Source organism: Tupaia chinensis, unplaced genomic scaffold (genome assembly GCF_000334495.1).
Source record: "Tupaia chinensis unplaced genomic scaffold, TupChi_1.0 Scaffold000065_1, whole genome shotgun sequence".
In the NCBI taxonomy this organism is placed as follows: domain Eukaryota; kingdom Metazoa; phylum Chordata; class Mammalia; order Scandentia; family Tupaiidae; genus Tupaia; species Tupaia belangeri.
The window spans coordinates 2,167,819-2,189,931 of record NW_006159523.1 but is presented as its reverse complement, the minus strand read 5'-3'; positions in this window follow the sequence as shown (position 1 = coordinate 2,189,931).

Below are 22,113 nucleotides of genomic sequence, written 5' to 3'. Positions count from 1 at the left end.
TTAATGATGATTTGCTATATTTAAAATTAAATAAAGTCTTCTTTACTTCTTTCAAATCATATACTTAAGGAGTACAGCATTGTCATTTATATTCTTACAGATTATGAAATAGTTACTGTAATCAAGCAGATTAACATATTCATCAATTCACATGACAACTCAATTACTAGTGAAAAGTCAAATTCAGATAACATTTAGTGGGGGGGTATAACATGCCTTTCTATATGAACATTGACCATAAGTATCTAAATAATCTTCTAAACTGACAACAAAACCATTACTTTTAAAAATTGTCATAAATGAGATATAGGAACAATGGGATGAGTGCTTTATACTTATTTATCTCCTCATTTAAAGTATTAGTTTGCATTTAATGACAATAAATGACTTGTCCCTTTCAGTATAACATTTATATCTTCTGTGATGCTAAATCAGAAGGTAGGAGTTTTATATGTCTTTTCTCTCTTTAAAGAATGAGCTCTAAAGCAACACTACAGGTAAACCTATCTATAAACACAGAAACTCCATTCATTACTTCCCTGCTAAGTTTGCTTAGCCAAAGGATAAAAACGGGTTACGTTAGCATGCAAAAACAATGGAAGTATGGATTAGTCAGGAAAACAGTAAGTTACAGAAGGACACATTGGAATCCAATTCGAAATTTTTATCCTTGATTAAAACCCTTAGGGGATAGCAGAGCAAATGAATCATGCTAGGATGAGGTAATCTAAACTGTTTCTTTAAAGTATGTCAGAATTGTGACAAAACTTAATAAGCAAAAGTATTGACAACAACAGATCCTTTCATTCATTTGTTTTTAAACAAATGTTTATTGAACCTATGTAGAAATGCATAGGACTTTCACATCAAAGTAATAATGTGTAGAAAGATCAAGTTACATCTTTATTTTATTAAAAACACTTTTATCCCACTATAAAAAGTCCGAGTTCAGTTTTTTTTTTTTTTTCTTAGAAAATTCCACAATTCTGAGCTAACTACAAAGTGCCCAGGATAATCAAGATTTTTTTTTTCATGGATTATTTTTACCTTATTGTAATTAGATTCCAAATCTTTAGCTTGTCAACAAATCTTCAGAGAAGTAATAAAGCAAGTCCTCTTTTGATGCATTCATGAAAAACTTAGTTACTCAAACAAGGATCAATTGTGTCAGAGAAGTAATAAAGCAAGTCCTCTTTTGACGCATTCGTGAACAACTCACTCACTCAAACAAGGATCAATTGTATTACAGTAATGTGGATCATCTCTCATTAACTCAGGTTATTAAGTGGTCTACACAGACTGCCAGAAAATTTGTCTTGAGTTAAGAAATACAGAGAATATGAAAACTACATGAGAATAAGTGGTATTAAAACATTTATTAATCCTTAATTTATTTTCTATTCCTGCAAACAGTAGGTGCTCTCATCATTTCACCTCTGTGGATAACTGTTGTGGCTCCATCTTGCCCTGTCAATGGTAACCTGCTTTGCTGACTCCTGTGTTCTACCCTGGCAGTGCACCGTCTTCCCAATGCAGTGTGATGGGCCAACACCTTTCTCAACATCATTCTCAAACTTGGGTGGCACAGTATGACCAGGAACCAGCTAAGGAGAAGATTGGCCGTGACTTCACCTCTGTGGGTATGCTTTCATGTCTGTGAGGCAGCTTTTTATTTTGATGCCGCATTTGATACAAAGTGACATTTGCCTTGAGCTTTCCTCAGTTAGTGCTGCTATTGCTAGGGTTGTGGCAAGATGGACTGAGGCATGAATTTTTGGGCACTATTTCCTTTTTAGGGAGTTCAGTCTTAATTAAACAGAAAAATGAAATGCTGACCTAAATCAGAAATGCCATAAATAATCAGTTTCTGGTGGCAGTTTCAATGGAATATTAACTCTGTTGCCCCATATAAGCATCACCTTGGCCCTACCTGAAAAACCAAGGCAAAATTCAGCAAAGTCAACATTTGTGAGGACAGAAGGCACAATGTCAAAGTGGGTCACTAGAAGCATTAATGGGTGGTTCAGACATGTCTTTCATCTGTATCTCGGTTTTCACATATGGGACACAGCACTAGGTATTCATACCAGGTGCTGGTTTAGTGCTTATAATGTATCATGAAGAACCACATTCTGTTAGTTCTACCAGATGATATCCTCAAACTGACACATTTAACTGACTTTTATCAAATCATTTCCCTTTCCAGTCGTTCCAGGTCTTGCTGAGGTAGTGGAGATGCATGATAAAACTCAAACATCTTAAACTCCTGAGCTCACAGTCTGGCCTCTTTCCATGAAATGAGCACCTACGCAAAAGGGATGCCATTAGGGATCTTGTGTTGAAAGCTGAAAGTGGTCTTTTGGAGTCACCATAGGCAAGGAAAGCGAGCATGTATCTAGCTCTGGTATCAGTACCGCAGAGGATAAATGACTGATTTATCCATGAAAGAAAAACTTTTATGAAAACAACCTGCCATCAAAGTGGCTGGAATGGACAGTGGCCATGTATTCCAGCGCTGTGAATTAGAAGGAACGGGGAGACGGCCACGGCCATATGATCCTTTTTTTTTTTTTTTTAATTTACACTACCTTCAACAAAAACTTATTATTTGTTCTAAGATATACTGAATGTTGTGAGTAGCAATCAACATATTTCAACATTTTAATTTTTTCTTCCATTTTCCTATACCCCCCCCCTTACAAAGGTGCATTCTCTCTGTCCCCAAAAGGTTTGCTGATAGTTTCACCGAATTTGCTATTCTGTAACAGAAATTACAAACTTGCTTCCCTTTATGTTTGCCCTAAATCGGTTCCATATAAGGTCTATTATTCATGAAATTCCATGTTGGGGAACCTATTTTAATATTACTGATAATGTTTAGTTGGGAGTTGCTGAGCTCTAACAAAGTAAAGCTTAGAGGTAAAAGGGACATACTAGCTCACGTGAACGTGAAGTCCAGGGATGACTCTAATTTCAGACATGATCAGATCCCATGGGTTCCTGAAACTATGCCTTCAGGACATGAGCACACTCTCTCAGCTCTTCCTTTCTCTTAATGTGCTTCATTCCCAGTTCTTAAGTGGTGGACAATATAACCAGCAGTGATTTTCTGGGTATATCTCTCATATCTACAAATTGAAGGCAGCAGAAAAGAAAGAAAGAGAAAGGGAGAAGGAGAGGTGAAAAGAGAGAGAGTCCTTTTAGATAAAGATCCAGGAAAGATTCCTTGCCTCGATGCATGAGCATTTTGAAAAAGAAGACGGTATTTGACCAACTGATTGGGTACTGAAAATGGCCAGGCCAGGACCCACACATCCACCACCTGCAACCCATGGACTATCAATATGCTAGTGAGCAGTCAAAACATGCAACCTCTGCAGAAGTCAAAGATAAAAAGAATGAGGGGATCAGCTAGATCAGTATGTGGAAAGTGACTTTGGAAAATGTCGAGGATTGCTAGTGCCCAAGAGCAACATGTTTAAAAAAGAAACCAAGGTTGCAAGTGGCACGACATTTTTGAAAATTTTATACACATACACACACACACACAAACATACTTGTGAGGTCTAGTAGCTAGATACCATTAGGAATTTGATTTATCATCTAAGAATAATGAGAATGTATCAACATATTTTTTCTCTTCATTAGGAGATCTGAGGGCCAGGTGGTGGTGCAATGGTAACTACACTGGGTTCACATTGCAAACACCATTGGTTCAAGTCCTAGGACCTCCATGAGCTCAGTGGATACATTCATGTGTGCCCATGATGGGGCCTGGATAAACCTGAGAGTATAATGTGGAGTAATGACACTGTTTGGGGGTGAGGACTCTATCTGTTTTCCTAATGCAAATAAATAAATGGATATAAAATTTTTTTAAAAGGTGAGGTAAATTCAAATTTGAAGTTTGAAAACATTATTCTGGAGACAAACCTATCCCCCAGTGATTAAGAGAGAGTCAGATCCTACATGACTGATCATGGTATGAGTCCTGGTCTTAGTGGCTTGAAAACGACACCACATGCATGCCCCAAATAATGACAGGATGGAGAAATGATGAAGCGTTAGGGCATGACTATGCCCATATTTGGGTTGTTGTCTCTTTCTCTTCCTCTTTTCTCTTGCTGTATCTCCTTCTCTGGTGAGTTCATGTGTCCCCTGGCCATTAAAAAATATGTTTGGATGTGGTACTCACCAGGTGGCATGGTGGTTAAGGGAGCTGGATTTAAGATAGCCAAGTGCATAGTTAAGAGTCCTGGACTGGAAAACACGCCAGGCATGTGTGCATGCAAGCCCAAAATCCCAAGAAAAGAATGGAAAATAAGAGATTGAGGTATGGCCATTTCCCCTAAGGGATGATTTTTCATTTTCTCTCTCTCTCTCTCTCTCTCTCTCTCTCTTTTTTCCCCCTGAGAGATGTTTTTTCTTTCTCTCTCTCTCTCTCTCTCTCTCTCTCTCTCTCTCTCTCTCTGTTTTTCTTCAGGGAGCACATGCACCCTATAGTAAAAATAAATAAATAAATAAATAAATAAATAAATAAATAAATAAATAAATAAATAAATAAAAACTTAAAAAGAAAAAGAAAATATTCTGATTGTAGTGTGAAGGGCAAAGATGTCATTTGCACTCCTGTTTTGTGTCTCCTGCAGGATGCCAAGGGAGGAAGCGAGCCACTTGGTCATGCTGCAGTACCAATTTAGCTTCTAACCTTGTTATATTTTCTACAGACTTGGCAATCCTGTCTTGATTTGCCATTTTGTATTCCTCCCAGATTGTGACTCATATTTCCTTCACCTCTTTGTCTCAAACCTCTACAGCTAAGCATTTTTTTAAGCTAGGCTTGAAATCAAGAATGCCTTACCTGAGGAGCTGTGCCCCAAGAGGCAGTGACTCTTAGTCTCACCCATTCCACACAGGTCTGGGCAAAACTTATGAGCTGAGACAGAAATGGAAAGGTCTTTCTCTGACTGACTTTTAAGTCATGAAAATCATGATGTTTTTGTGGATTGAGAGCTACTTAGGAAGTGGAGTCGATACAAGGTAAGGTAAGGCTGGAAGGCTCAGAGAAGACATGATCAGCAAATCAAGCTCTTTAATGTAATTTACTATGGAAAATACGTAAAAGTCAGCAGTGGGACATTCTCTCATCTCATTACGTCTCTCTCTCCTTTTACTTCCCTACATCTTTTCCTTCTGTCATCTCTGCATTTGCCTCCTCCCTAGGATAATATAGTCTGTGCAGGGATCTATAGGCTCCGTGAATGATCTGTAATATTGTTACATTCTGTTTAGGCACTGGTACTTTGTTTTCTCTATCTTCCTCATTTGTCCATCTCTTATCTTCTCTGCTTACAGATTTTCCTTCAGCTAAGAAAAAAAAAATAACTTTGTCCCTTAAAACACATGTCAAATTATCTGGAAGCTTAGGTAAAATAATGTGGCTCATGTGGATGGTGTCATCATTCCCAACCACAGTTATGAATATCCACACGTAAGACCCTATGCTAAGTGTGGTCTGTAATATCCAAGTGGCCTTGTCTATAATGATTCATCAGCCAAATTACTAGTAAATAACTTAAACTTGACATAATGTAAGTATATCTGGGCATTTTAATAATATGACTTGTATCATGAGCTGATGAAATTAAGGTATTAAACAATATGCACATTCAAGTTAAGAATGATGGGAGGTAAATTACCTCTAGGTAATGTCAGCATCTATTTCCATAGACACACACTTGCCCGTGTGTTTGTGATTTATATTACCTGCTACTTTTTCTAAGACTCTGCACTGTTGAAGGGATCAAATCTGAAATGGTAGAATTGTCCATAATCTGGAAGTGCTCTTCCTGAGAGTGCTGCTCCCTGCTAACGTGGCACTGAAGCTGAGAGGCAGTGGCTGTTCTAGACATTTACTCAACCTTCTTGTCAGAAGTTTGGGTATTTTATTCTACAAGGGTCACATTCTTACTTGAAGTCATTTATTTGGTCAGTAGCTTCAGGTTTGGTGTCAAAAGAAAAGTTGTAGTATAAGTAGTATAACTTTAGAGTTTATAGTTCACATTTAATGAGGCCATAATATACACTGCTTCAAGGATCTATTGAATCAGAAGGGCATACCTCAGATACTCATCATTTGCTTATTTTTATATTAGATATCATAGTTCTATCATTGCTTGCTTTGCAAAATGAGAATATTTTATCCATCTTCGTAGAACTATAGGCAACTTCTTGTGTTTATTTTCTCTGATAAAAACAAAAAGCAGGCAACATATTGAAAAGTAGAATCCAGCGTTTTTTTTTTTTCTGAGATATAAAATTAAATGCATAAGTATTCATTGACTGTATAAGAAAGTCAATATCATGGAGTAGACACTTGATCCCCCAAAAGTTTTTCTAACCCATAATTTTTATTTACTTATTTAGGTTTTTGCTTTAGGGCATGTCTGGTCACAGGAGAGAAATGGAGAGAGACTGAGAGAGGGAAAGTGAGAAATCACCTTCTGGGGTGGATGGCTACAATGCAAGCCCTTCTCTCCCATTCTCCTCTTGGGATTTTGAGCAGACATACACACATGCCCAGTGTGATTTTCAAGTCACCTGGCCCAGGACTATAACTCTGGCTCTCCATGTGGGAATCCAGTGCCTTAACAACCACATCACTTGCTATCCTCCTCTAACCCACATTTTAAAACATTTATTTAGTATTTTGCTGCATGTGTGCACTTCTGATATCGTAAAATGTCTGTAACATGGTAAAAAAATGTATTTCTTGATTTTCTAAATATCTAGAAGTCTCATCATTGGCATTTTAATCAAATGGATCCTTTCACATGCAATGAAATATATCTGAAAACATAAGAGGGTTTGTATTTTAATGCTATCAGATCTTCCGATAGTACCCTGCTTGAGAAGGCAGGCTCCCCATGTCATGGTCACACAGTAGCATTGCCAGTACAACCTCAGTAAGCCTCCAGGTTCCCTGTGAAAATTGAGGACACAGACTTTGCATGTCTCCTACCTACGTTGGTCGGTATTGTCGCAACATGCTTTATCCTCAATATGTTTGCCAGAAACCTATAAATAATCTTAACTATGATTGTCATTACCCTCAGTTATCTTCTCTAGTACTTGAGAAATAAAACTGGCTTATATTTCAGTTTAGTTGGGTATTATTATTTTTGTTTTAAGAGAGATTTTTGCTACAGGACATGTGTGCTAACTAGAGAGATAGAAAGCAAAAAAAAGTAATAATAAAATAAAAAGAACACCCTTCAGGGAGATGGCCATGCTGAAATCCCTTCTCCTCCACTCTCTTCTCAGAATTTTGGACATGCATGCATGTGCATCCGGTGTGAGTTTTAAGCCTCTGGGTCTGGAACTCAAATTACAGTCAACTATGTGGGTGTCCAGTGATGTTCACATTATATCATCTGTTGGCCCCTAGTTGGGTATTCTTAATCCTATAAATCTTGTCCAAGGACGTAAAACAAGTCTTAAGATTTTGTTTTACTGTGTTTTGCTTGTTGTGTGCTTTCCCTGTTAACTGGAACTAATAATAACTGTTAACTAGAATTCTTTAATAGTTAATGATATGTCCTCTTTACAAACTTCCTTTCATATGGGCAATAGGCTAAGAAAACACCTTGAGTCTCCAGCTTCTTAGAGAAGTCAGGACTCAAAGCAAGGGGCCATTTGGAACCCTCTACCTTGATTAAAAGAGGAATGTAACAAGTCCACCAAGGCCGAGCCCTACCCAGAAAAACATGTCATTTTCCTGTAAAATTTTAAAAAGAAGGAAGGTGAGAAAAAATTAATTCTTGGTTGTTGAATATTACGTGATATAGAGTAATGTCATTGCTGCCATGCCTTTGATGCATATTTGCTGCTCGACATGTGTTGTGATACTTTTGATGATCTCATGATTCAACAAAGTGCCAGGCATGATTTCCCTGTCGTGTCTCCTCATCTTCTGACTCTCCTAGTAATTTGTGTCTCTTTATATGGCCTTACTTTGGAAGCTTAACTGTTCTTTTCTGCAAATTTTATCCTATGGAAAATAGAATTTTGTGTGTGTGTCTGTAAAATCACAAGTGCCAGGCATGATTTCCCTGTCGTGTCTCCTCATCTTCTGACTCTCCTAGTAATTTGTGTCTCTTTATATGGCCTTACTTTGGAAGCTTAACTGTTCTTTTCTGCAAATTTTATCCTATGGAAAATAGGATAAAATCACATGGACTTTATTTGCATTCAATTCTCGCATGTGTAATATCTATTCATCCTTCAAATATAATTACAATAGGCAAACTTGAAATTTACACACCTGGAAAGGTCACAAGAATAAGCTCCAAAGCCTCACACCTTTGCCTAGTATCATTTCAACACTGTCAAGAAGGCAAGCATCTATAGCAGTAGTTTAATTTATTCTGTTTGTAGGATATTAGCACACTTAGTTATTTTCCATGAGTGGTGTGAACATAAGCTCATAAAACAATGATATGAATTAAGGTCACAGAACACTTTCACCCTTTGTGCCTGAAAGTTTATTATCAGAACCTGTTTGATGCAGACAGTCTGTCTCCCCTTACTAATGCTCAGTGCCCTGCATATAAACAGTGGGGGCTTTCATCAAAGATACATGTTTTTCTCACTGCTAAAACATTATCGTTTCATATCACAGTCATAGCCAGTGACATGCAGAAAGGTTTGTGCCCAACTATTTTTGACATTAAACATCAATCATTATTCTGCCTGCCACTGAGTATGCACAATTAATCACTGAGGGAAATCATGAATTTTACAAAATGAAGCAAATAAAGTTTCTAATGAATTCCATGGCTAGACCTGGTGTTAATAAAGACATTTGACTGCTATATTTTACCACTGTGTACATATGAGTGTTTGCATGTTATATGTATAGGTGTGCTTTAATTTATAAATTTACATGTACACAACCCTTTTGGGACACACCAAAATGTAAATATTCTTTAATTTTCTGTGGAAAAAGGAGTAAGTATGCAATTAAATAAAAGTAAAAACGGGGGCCGATAAATGCTCTGAGCAGCACAGAAAGACTGAAAACATCACTACAATAAAAAGTTGTGTTTATGCTCCCTGGTTGCTGCACCCCAAGAGATGAGAAGTAGCAGTTGGTCTAGCCATTGGCTCATGCTGCTGAGGAACTTAGCAAGCTTGTATTAATTATTGGAGCTTCTATTTAATAAACAAATAAAATAAAAGTAAAAAAGGAGAGTGATATATATTTGTATATATTAATGTATATAATGATTAAGAGAGAGAAAACTTCCTTTGTCTCTTTGTGTGATCGCATACTGCCCATTCTTGGCGTGTCATCTACAAAAGGCCTAAAGGTACTTGTGAAGTAGTCTATCATATTTTGCACAATATAGAATTATTTTTGCTGGCAACAAGACAGCAAAAATCTATTGAGTTGTCACTGCCAGTGCCATACAGAAGCATTGCCTAAAATGGGGCAAGGACAAAGATACATTGATCTTCTATCTCATTCCAGAAATGAACACTTGACTGGTGAATACCACTGGAGAATGCAGGCAACTTAAAGACACTACAAGGGCACATATGCACGGGATAAATGTTCACCGTTAGTGAAATGTGTCATGCATGTTATAACTGTTTGGATTCCTGTGAATACAGAAGGCACAGTGATATTTGATCTCATGACAATAGTTCTTGACAACTGTAAGTTACAGGAATGGATGTTGAGGAACATCAAGCCATTTACGGATATTTTATCTAGCTTTCAACACATTTAATAATCTTTTCCTTTCTCCTTCATTCTCTCAGCATCTAACTATTAAGTAATTAATATGTAGATAGCACTAGGGAAAAGTGAAATAAAGCTAAAATGAAGTAAGCATTTTATTTTTTTTTTTGAGAGGTTTTTGCTATAAGGTGTATGTGCTCGCCAGACAGACAGAGAGAGACAGAGAGACAGAAAGCAATAAATCACCACCCAGGAGGGATGGCCATGCCGCAATCCCTTCTCTTCCATTCTCCTCTTGGGATCTTGGGCATGCACGCACACGCGCCCGGCGTGAGTTTAAGCCACCAGATCTGGGACGTGAATCGCAGTCGACTACATGGGAGTCCAACGACATAGCCATTATGCTAACTGCTGTTCCCAGTAAGTATTATATTTAGAAGGCAGAAAGTTCAAAAGTAGTTTAGCAGATATTTGTTTAACCTAAAAGATACTTTTAAATTGCACTCAGTCTGAGGCTTCTTTTTTGTTGTTTCGCTTAAAGTTCATATTTTGTCTAATAATTTTAGCATGTTTATTATTATTGCAACAAGACACTTTCCTTTAAGAAAATGTATGTAGTGCCGTAGGAAAGCCTGATCATTTTTCTTGTAATATGATAGGAGATTTTAAGAGAAAAATAAGTTTAGAGCAAGTTACAATACACAGCCCAGTTAGTACGTTAGATAAATCAAACACTTCTCTTGAAGATGTGTTTTGTTACAGAAGTACTGTACAGGTAATACAACAGCTGGGACCAGATAATTGAGTTAGATGCCTTGTGGGTGATAAATCTTAGTTACATTCATTGAAGATTTATGCACAGGCTAAGGTAGAAAGACAATAATAAAACAAAACTAAACAAAGAATAACAACAATAATATTCTATGAAGGAAAATAAATGAGTGAAGTAAAACACTATCTTTTTATTAATAAATAAATAAGACTCCTGTCTTTCTGGACGAGTATATGTGTGTGGTTATTTGCTTTCAATTCAGCAGTACCAGCCCCCACTTTTGAGATTTCACTCACATTGCAGAGAAGTCAAATCTCCTAGGATCCCCTTCTCCCCATAAATAATAGGTTAGAATCCACCAATAGACATTACGTAAGATTTGGGAGCAAAAGAACAGAGAGGCCATCATTCTTCGGATGCAGTTGTAAGAGTGCCTGGGCAGAGGCAAGGGCCAAATGCCTGTGGGAGGTTTTCCTTGAGCATTGCCATCGCTGATGATGCAGATGGAAATAGAAAGTAGAGCTTTCCAGAAGTTAGTGAGGTTGACAAGGGCTTTGGGGTGAGATGAGCTAGGATTTTCAACAATTGCTCAATGAGACTTGTAGAAATTCCTCTTTTGAAATGTAGGCTGATTTCCTTGGTGACAGTTTCTCTGACCTTTGTCCACCTAACTTTCTCAATGGCTGTGTCAGCTTCCAATTCTTTTTTATTTTCTTTTTCCTCTCTTAAAACTCTTCTGACAGATGTAGTGTACTCTATGTAAATACATAGTCTCCTTCATTAGGCAGATGGAAGACTTTCTCCAACTCAGGAATCAGAGACAGAAAAATTTGAAGTTTACTTAGAAGAAAAAAGATTATTTTTAAGAGATTCTTATACATCAAGCATAGTTTCTGATAGTGGGAAAGGTGTCACTGATGAAAGTAATGCCAGACCTCAGGTCCTATGGAACTTCTAATCCCATGGGAAAAGAATATATGGTGTGTGTGGTGGGCAGCAGTGGGGGAGAAGGATGTAAGTAAGAACTCAGTTACATGATCAAGGTTGTCAACAGAAAGTCTGATTTGGAAGGAATTACAAAATCTAGCTGAGAGATAGGGTGGCTTAAATCAGACTGGTAAAAGTAGAACCTCATAAATGTATTTGACTGTAGACTAATGTATTCACTTAAACAATAGGTCAAATACATGCAGTATAGAACTAGACTGGACACTAGAAACACAAAACTAAAAAAAAAATGCCTCAAATGAAAATATTTTAAGCAAATATTCTATATTTATGTTATGAGACTAAGTTATGGATAAAAGACAAAGAAAAACTGTATCTGATATATAAGAGGTCCCTTAGGGCATTTTTGATCTTACCATCCTCTGTGATTAGTAAGTGGAAAACTCCTAGAACCCAATTAAGGTAAGAATACTCTTGACCCAGACCTCAGAAATAAAAGTTGGGATTATTCAGCCAGGTAAAGAACCATGTCAAGGGGATCCAGCAGGTGGCTGACCATGGTTTGAGTCTCAGATGTGGTGGCTTGAGAATTTCACCAGGAGTATGTGTATGCTTGCCCAAAATTCTGAGAGGAGGATGGGGGAGAAGGGATTGTGGCATAGCCATCCTCCTTGGAAGGGAGGATTTCTCACTTTCCTTCTCTCTGATTCTGTCTGTCTGTATTCAGTAAGAGCATGCATCCTATGTCAAAAACCTCAAACAAACAAACAAACAATAAGCATAACCAGATAAGCACTGGCTTAAGGCAAAGAGAATTCAGAATAGGTAGTAGAAAAAAGGTAGTTATAAATACTAGCTACAAATACGTGACTGGCTGTAGAAGCAGGAACTTCAATTTCCAAGAGTATTTCTTCCTTATTTTGTTATAAATATTTGTGTGTTTATCCATCATCTATCAGATATTTTTGTTTTCTTCCCTCTTACTAATTTATCATGTAAAATAGATGACATTCCTTCATAATATTTAAGTTACAGGATATGAAAGAGAAGAATAAACGTCATTTAAGCACTTCATATTCTCTTGTGACAAAAGTGAATTTTCAGCTATGGGCAGGATAGTTGTAGCATGTTAGGTGGAAGTATGGCCTTGTTATTGTCACTGTTTAGTGGTGAACTATGGCTGAAAGAGATGGGTATGGGTGCAAAGTTGACAGGGGTGGAATTGTGATGGTTTAGTCTTATGTGTCAAGGAGGCAGGATGTGATGTCACAGTGGGAGGTTGGTGAAAATGGTGCAATTCTAGATATACTTTGAAGGTAGACTTATCTATCTATCTATCCATCAATATGTATATATCAGAACAGAAAGTTGCTTTTGGATATAGATGTTTTAAATCATCACTGAGAAATTAATACTAAGATAATAAAAGTAAGCACCAAGTCTTAATGTGATAATATTTTATCAACTATATATTTGGACATAAATTTTAACATTCATAAAATATTACATATGAATATGCCTATAACATATATATGTATATATATACACACATATATACACACACATATTCTGATAATTTCAGTTTATTTTAAATTCCTTTCTATTAGGATGCCTCTGAAAGTTAGACTATAATATGTATTTGTGCTTTTGTTTAAATTAAACATAATATTCTTTCTTTCTCCCTTTCTTATTTTTCTTTCTCTTCCCTTTTTTCTTATTTGTTTGTTTCCTTCCTTCCTTTTATTTCTTTTTTCCCCTTTTCCTTCTTTCCTCTATTTCTCTAGGTTTTATAATTTAGCATATCATCATCGATGGATATTTATTAAGAAGTCTGTATGTGCTCCATCCCATGATAAGAACTTTAATTCATGTTTTTGAAATATAAAAAAGGTTCCTGCTCCTTAACTTTTTATTATTAAAGTGACAAATTAATGAGTATAGGGCAATTAAAGGATAAGTACAAATGATATTTAATTTCATCAATGCAAGTAATAATGACTCTAAAAAAGGTGACATATGGAAGAGGAAGAGACCTTTTTAGACTGTTTCATTAAAAGGTGAACAATTGAAGATGTTAATGTAGTAGCATTTTAACATAATTATGAACTGGAATAAATTACCATAGGTATTTATAATATATTCTTTTATCTTGATATGGTTGGATATAATTCTCATGGGATAGTCTCTAAGTTACATTTTTTTAGAGTACATTTTGAGAATGACTCTGAACTGATCGCCAATCAAAAGTAGATCATACACACACTGGTGAAAGGAAGAGAAAATCAAGGGAATTACCTAGTTTCAGACAGCCAATGCGCCTTTTTACATTTTTTCTCTTTTTCTCTTTCTTGTGAATGTGTGGGCATGTCTGTGTGTGTGTGTGTGTGTGTGTGTGTGTGTGTGTGTGTGTGGAGAGGGAATGAAGTATATGTGATGCATGTGTATATATATATATATATATATACATATATATATATATATAATATTTGAACTTGTTCACGTGGTACTTACTGATTATTCAGAATACAGTTGAAAGTTTTTTATATAAATGAAGTTGAACACATTATGAGTAGATCTAAGAAACTCCAGAATAGTAAGGTAAAATGGAATGGGTACCAGGTACACATCAAGGCACACCTGGGTGCTGAAATCACTTTCTGCTTTCCTTCCTATTAGAAGCATTACTATCTGCCCGATGGAGTATTGGCTTAACAATTATGCCAACATGCTTTCTCTATTCACTAAAATGTGTTATCAAAAAGTGTTTGCTGAGAACCAGCGGATGATGTAATGTTTACATCACTGGACTCTTACATAGTTGACCGTGGTTCGAGTCCCAGATTTAAAACTCACACCAGCATGTGTGTGTGTGTGCCCAAAATCCTGAGAAGAGAAAGGAGGAGAAAGGATTGAGGTGTGTTCATTCTGTCTTGGTGTGATTTTTCACTTTCCATCTCTCTCTGTCTCTCCAGCAAGCACCTGCACCCTATAGCAAAAATCTTTCTCTCTTAGGGAATGAAAAGGTGTTTACTGTATTCATCAGTTTGTAACTTCTGCCATGCATTCTGTAGGTAAAGAAATAAAAATGCACTGTGCTCAAGCTACTAATTAAGTAAAAGAAATCAATTTGGGATGTCTACAAAGAAAGTTATATTTCACACCAAGAAAAAGCATGTAGCTGATTGCTCTGGGTTAATCTAGCTAACTTTTGTGTTGATTTAATCCACAATCTACTAAATGCTATACGTTAATAAAAATAACTCTTCTCTGTACTTCCCTAAGGGCTTATGGTCTTGGATTGGTTTCCTATTCAGAAATGACCCAAAATGTTGTACAGTAGCCAACAGTTTTGACTTTTCTATGGTTCAGTTTTCTCTTTTAATTCACTGTCACATTCTATTACTAATAACCCAATGCACCAAATTCTCTTTAGAAGATATTACTGCTCTTTTTCACCACTGCATTCTAGCTGTTATCATCATCCACATATGCACCAGTCTACATTTTATATATATATATATATTTCAGTTGAATGACCCTTTCATCCCTTTCATGTACTATTCAAGTTCCTCCAAAATCCCATATTCTATAATATGTAATATAAAGACTTAATTATGTTCAAGTATATATTTAAAGATGGAATTAATTTCAGTGTTTCTCTTGATTAAGGTAAAAATCAGAGGTCACTGTTTCTAGATTTATTCACCAAAGGTGATGTTGAGAACACAATGATGGAAGTGAAATCCAATCTGGCCTGATTTCATACATGAAAGGCAACTCTCTGCTGAAAAATATCCTCTCTTCTGCAAAGCTGATTCATGCATTTCCTTTAATGAGGACAGATAGTATTTTATTTCACAATATCACTGGGAGCTACAAATATAAGTACAGGTACTTTGGCAAGGTAGCTCATTGATTTATATTTATTCTATTCTGTAAATGACTGAGATCAAATCCTTTCTTGCAAGGAGGTTTTGTTATGAAGGAATTGCAATTCTGAAAAGGAACAAAAGTGACTGTTCCTGAGGGAGGTGAAGTTGTTAAGCAAGAGAAGGCAGATCACTCAAGGCCATTGTTACCAGCTTCAACATTTTGCCTAGGGCCACCTTGATAGCAGGGCTGCCTTCATAAGCATTCTGTAGAAGTAAGCTCTAGTGTTCTTTGAAGCTGAGCAGGCAAAGTGCTAATGAAAGGACCATATTCTCACTCTCCATCCTCACCATCTAATATCTATTACTGTTTCTGCCTAGCAGCTGAAGCACTCTTTTCCCAGTAACAGATGGGAGAAAGGAGGGAGTTACAACAATGTCTGCTTAATGCTTCCTATTCTCCCTGTGTAGTTCAAAAATAAGTAAACATTTAGAATACAGAAGATTAATAGGTATTAACCCTATATCCAAAGACTCTGGAATTATTCAAGGAAGACCTAATGTCTTGTTGTCTTTTATCTTAGACTTTAATGTCAAAGATAAAAGTTGACTTTAGATCATTAACTTTTGATTCAACATTAAAAAAATACAGAAATATAGCACTTGTGATTGTAAATGCAACTGAATTATTTAATTATCTGGTGTTCAAGGAGCACTCACATTTTAACTGTTCTTTTTTTTTTTTTTTTTTTTTTTTTTCCCCTGCTTTTTTCATTATTGTGCTGCTAAGAGTTTCTCCTAGGAACTCCTAGAAGATTTTTTTCCCTTTACAAGGGAAGAACTTGCTGACAAAAATAAATATGATTATTATTTCTTCCATTGGCTAGAAAATGAATTGATGAAACAAAGTTTCTATCACTCTTTAACCTGCAAAATATCTCATCTTGATTTTAAATCTACTTGACCACCTGTAAAGAACTCTCATTGATTTAAGATTTGATAAACACCTGATGGTTGACTGTAGCATTTATATCTTAACAAGATTCTCTGAAGTATTTTGACCTCACTGAACATTGACAACCTAAATCTCCCTATAGGCTACTTCAGCACTATTTTGCTATTCTTCTGTTTTCATTAGCATTTATTTACTCTTCCAAGACTACCCTGCCTAGCTAAGTGCTTTGATTGTTCACTACTGAAACTTTTGAAAGACCCAACTATTTATCAGTAGAAAATGTCAACAGTTTGTACTCTAAAATCCTTTTAACTCCTCACCTTGAAACCCAGCCTTAAAATTTTAACACATCCTGGACCACTGTATCATAATTCTAAATCAATTCAAATTAATTGGTACTTTGAAAGATGTACCTTAAACCCAATATCTAAATCTCAATAAATTCTGACCTTGCCTTCTCCACTCTGAAAGAATTCTTCTTGCAGGAAGTCATAAACTCAACTTTGTCTGATTAGCAGGTTGTATTGGTGATGAATTCTTGGTGACTAGCATAGACAAAGGAGTTACATGAGCAGAATGCATGTGAAATATTTAAAAACTGGTAAGCAGTGTATTTTGTCAAAAATGTAAAATTTTTGGAGAGATTTTTGCCATAGGCTACGTATACTCACTGGAGAGACATAGAGAGACAGAAAATGAAGACTCACCCCCCATGGGGGATGGTAACTTCACAATCCCTTCTCCTTGCTTCTCCTCTTGGGATTTTGGGCACGCACACACACACACACACAAGCCCAGCATGAGTTTCAAGCCACTGAGTCCAGGACTGGAACCATAGTTGACAACGTGGGAGTGCAGTGCACTAACCATTATGCTGCCTGCTGGCACCCAAAAATGTAAAATTTTAACTTGTATCAATTGTAGAAATCTGAAAAGTAGAATGGGATCACATTGATGAGGTGGGAGACAGGGAGCCTAAGAATATACTTAGGGTATAGACCCCAAATGGAATCACAAAATGGCTTAAGTTTTATATGGAGATAGGACAGGTCAGTAGTAGTAGCTCAGTAGCTCAGTTCTCACTGAATTGCTTGCTCATTAGAAACAGCTTGCAGTAGTGACTCCATGATTAACCGAGGCAGCATGACCTAAAGCAAATATAGCAATTAAGGCTTTTTATCAGTTCCAATCACATTCTAAGAAGATGTTAATAGTCCTTATAACCCAAAGCTTTTAGACAAAGTGAGTCTCATGACCTTTGTACTTCAAAATAAGGAGAAAAATAATAACCAGACCCATTTAGCATGTGACCCTCACATCAAGAGGAATGCATACCTAAGCCGCTGCTGAAAACAATCCCCAAAGAAACCCTTCCAGACCAAATAAAACCCTTTGCCTCAGTTCTTATTGGACAATCCATTTTCTGGAACCTCATCCTGCATGGAAGCTGTTCTCTCCTTTAATAATGCCCTCTTTACTATCTCCCGTCTGTGTCCATGTCTTTAATTCTTAGTAGGCATGTGATAAAGAATAGGGTTTGCTCTTGTTCTTGTGTTGGGCATTGGGCTCATGAACCCAATTTCCCATATTATGGACATGCATCTTCAAGCTTGGATTCTTTCAGACTGAAATTTCTCACCAAACTGTGTAGTGATTATTCGAGATATCTTGATGAATTGGAATTTATGACAAAACTAATGTACAATTGTATTAATTAAATTTAGAAACAGTTTTCTTTACAGAAAAAGTAAATAAATGAAAGTTTGTTTGTACTTTTCCCATTCCCATTGCCATTTTCTTTTTTTTTTTTTTGGCTTGTCCCAAGCCACCTTTACAGAGCTATGCACCAATCTGGTAGCCTTCTTTTACATGAATTGCTGTTGTAAACTGCACAGAACCAAATGAAAAACAAATGAGCAATATGTGTCAAAATCTGCATTTTAATATTACTTTGACAACAGTACATAAAAAAGAATGATATTTATTTCAGAATTTTTTGTATGTTGGTAGGAAGATAAGAATAAACACATTTAATTTCCAGTTTGAAAATTTCTAGGACACTGTTTGAGTCTACCTCATTGGCCAAAAGAAAAAAAAAAGTCTTTATTGTGGATATGTCATGCCAGTCATAATATTAGCTTGTCTGAACAGTTGTGACATATTTTTCTGTTTTTTTTTATGCAAAACTGTGTAATGACTTTTCTGATGATCCAATATGAAAGGAAATATTACATATATATTTATCACCAAATTCTAGCAATGATACATGGACTCCTGATGGAAATTTGCTCAGGGTAGATGATCTCACTCCCTTACATAACAAGAAGGGCCAGGCTAGATAATAGAAACTACATTGAAGACTCAGTTACATGACTTGTTTCCAGAACAGTGGGTTTCTATCTACTCGCTGAGAAAAGTTTTTTTTTTTTTTTTCACTTATTTAATCAGAGTGAGAGAGAGAGACAGTTCCAACAGAGTCTTCATGCCATGATCCAACTTTAATCTCAGCCAGTTGGGTCTTAGACACGTGTATGCACAAAATACTCAATGATGCTCCAGGACCAGAACCCAGGACCTTTCCCCTGTGAGTCAAATTGTATGACCATTGCACTACCACCTTGCCCCCTCCCTGGAGATTTTCTGTCAAAATTATTTAAATAATCAAATACATGATAGTATTATTTCTGTCTGGATTACCTCTTTATCGTATATACCTGGGAGTTACCTATCACATAATAATGGCCAACTTAAATGATGGCATGTATGTTAAAATATCACATGAATAAACACATTCAGTCTATACCTGAATATACAGTTGACTTGACAAAACATAAAGTATAAAATTAATAGAAATAATTCTGTTTACCTTTCAGGATATATTTTCCCCACAGACCCAAGGTTGTCCTACCACACTCAGGTGCTTAAGTCCCTATAAGTTTTGACATCTCAAGTTTATTTGTAGATTTATTTCAGGTTAATAATGATAAACTAACAGTTTTAACTTGAAGGTGTTAAGGACTAACAATGACACTATCACACACTTGAGGTATTGGTTTGATAAGGAATGTTTGTTTGCCAGTGATGTGATACAATCTTATGTATCAGAAAGAAAGACACCGAAGAAGACCTTTGGGGGTTGCAGTTATTTCTGCAGATTTTCAGTTAGAATTTCTAGAACATAAAAAAAAGAGTACATATATGAAATTGTCAAATCTCACCTGCTTTTCCCATTCAGCCCTTATTTATTTAACATTGTGTTTCCAAAAAAGAATTGTACATACCTATTATATAATATAGGCATGTTACACTAAAAATATACACAAAAAATGTACTCTTCCCACAAAAACTCAGCAGGTTTTCTCAGGTCTCACTGTCATTGCATTAATCCCATATGTCCTTGTGTGTGTTAAAAGAATCAAGTGTGTATCTTATCTTTCCTACTGAATATCGAGAAAGAATCTATGTACCTGTCAATTAAGTTTTCAATACATATTAGATGAGTTGAATTACACAGTAATAGAAAACTCATGTAATGCTAACAAAACGCTGGGTAAAACTTTTAGTAACATACAGAGTCTCTAGCTTATAGAATTATCTGACTTATGATTTCTAACTTTATAAAACTATGAAAACCACACACATTTAATAGAAACTGTACTTTAAATACCCTTACAAACATTCTGTTTTTCACTTTCAGTATGGTATTGAAAGAATTACGTGAGAAACAGAACACTTCATTGCATGAAATACATGAGAAATCACATGAGAAATTTAACACTTTATTACAAAGTAGGTTTTATATTAGATAAATTTTCTCTAAATACAGGCTAATGTGTTTGAGCACATTTAAGGTAGTCTTGGATAAGATATAATGTTACTAGTTTAGGTGTATCAGTTGCATTTTTGACTTACCATATGTACAATAGATTAATCAGGATATAACCCTATCATATGTTGAAGAATGTTATTTTCTATACAAATAATTTCTTTCCTGTACGTACATAATTTACATTTTATAATTATATTAATTTTACACTATATTTTATTATATATTATTATATCAGTATTATATATTTCTGTCATTTAATTCCTATAAAATCATATACAATTGCATAAAATTATATATAAATATATTTAATTTGTATTACATACTTATAGTATTCATTATGTTGATAATACATTATTACATATATTAATTTATATGCTATTGATTACATAGTATTTACTTACTATAACAAAGATATGAGTTTGACTAACTCCTTTTACATAAGGAGAAACCAAATAGTGAAAAGTTACATGAGGTGTTTCTGGTCGTGAAGTCAGTAGGGACCAATACAGGATTTGAACCAGTCTAGAATTTACACTCTGTGTTGTACTTTCCTGCATAATATATGTTAAAAGAAAAAAATTTAGGAATTTTCGTAGCTTTCAATTCTGTATTTAATTTTATTTGTACTGATATATATTCATTTTTATTCATTGATATATATATATATTACTGTTTATATCTCTATATTTATATATGAAATCCTAATTACAAATACAAACACACTGCAAAAGAGTAAAGATAAATACTAATTTTCACAGAAAGTGCAACGTACTCTAATCCCACCTAGGAAGAATAGCCACCTGTAGTAATTGAGTGAATGTTCAAGACTTTGTACGTGTGAGTGTGCATTGTTGGGAGAACTAGAACAATGCAAACAGCACAGCCGTCACTTGACAGGGAAGGGGGTTCCTATATTGCTGTAGAATAATGAGTAACAATGGAATGTTGTGTTTGTCTGAGTTTGGTATCCTATGAACCAGACCCTGAGAGAGGGATCAGGTAGTTTCTTGGAAGATCCCAGAAAACTGGAGTGAAGGAACTGGGATCACAACTCTAGGAAGGAGAAAAAGTCAACAGAATGAGCTAATGAGTTGTTTATTCTTGTAGGAAACTGGGGCTCATTCCCCCTGGAGACACATGGGAAACTGTGTGGACTAAATGTCAGAAGTCCAGTTGTACTGGTCAATTCATTCTTTCACTAAAGGCAGTCTGGAGTTCAGGATCATGTTCAACGATCTGGTAGAAATCAAGAAGTGGTGAATTTCAATGACCACATTTTATTCTCACCCAATGTACTCTTACTTCTGATTCTGCCCAGCATCCACTTGTCAGTAACCTTGCCTTGTATGACAAAAGGACTCAATAAATATACGCATACATGAATGAGCAAGTTAATATGTTTAGTATATAATTTCATAGTAAGATTCTCTTACAATGGAGATGAGACCTGAGTTATAATGTCTTATAACTTCCTTTGGATCTATTGTAGCTACTGACCCATGTCCCCTACTGAAGTGAACTGTGGTTTCTAAAGCCTGAATGCATCTGTGTTAACATAAGATTCTTTGAAATTTGAGCAATATGATAATTCTGACAAATAGGAGATCATTGAAACAGAACATGCCATTATGTTGTCATGAGAAACAAAGATCTGAATGCCTCCCAGGTGAGAGCAGGGAAGATCATTTGATGAAAGTCAGGCTTCATTGGCAATAGGTAAATAAATGCATCTCAACCCCCAGTCATCCCTCATTTAACTCTTGAGTGATGAGTGAGCACAGAAAGCAAATTTCTTTTTTGATTGTTCTCTGGTCTCTCCGAGCACCGTCTCTTTGATATGTCAATGTTTTATAATCTGTATTTTGTACTTTTTGAAGTGTTCTTGGGATCTAGACACTGCTCCTGATGTATCATCTTAGTTTTCTCTATAAATTGATTTCACTTTATTCCTGTTGGAAAGATATTCACCTATATCAAATGAACAGTTTAATAAGA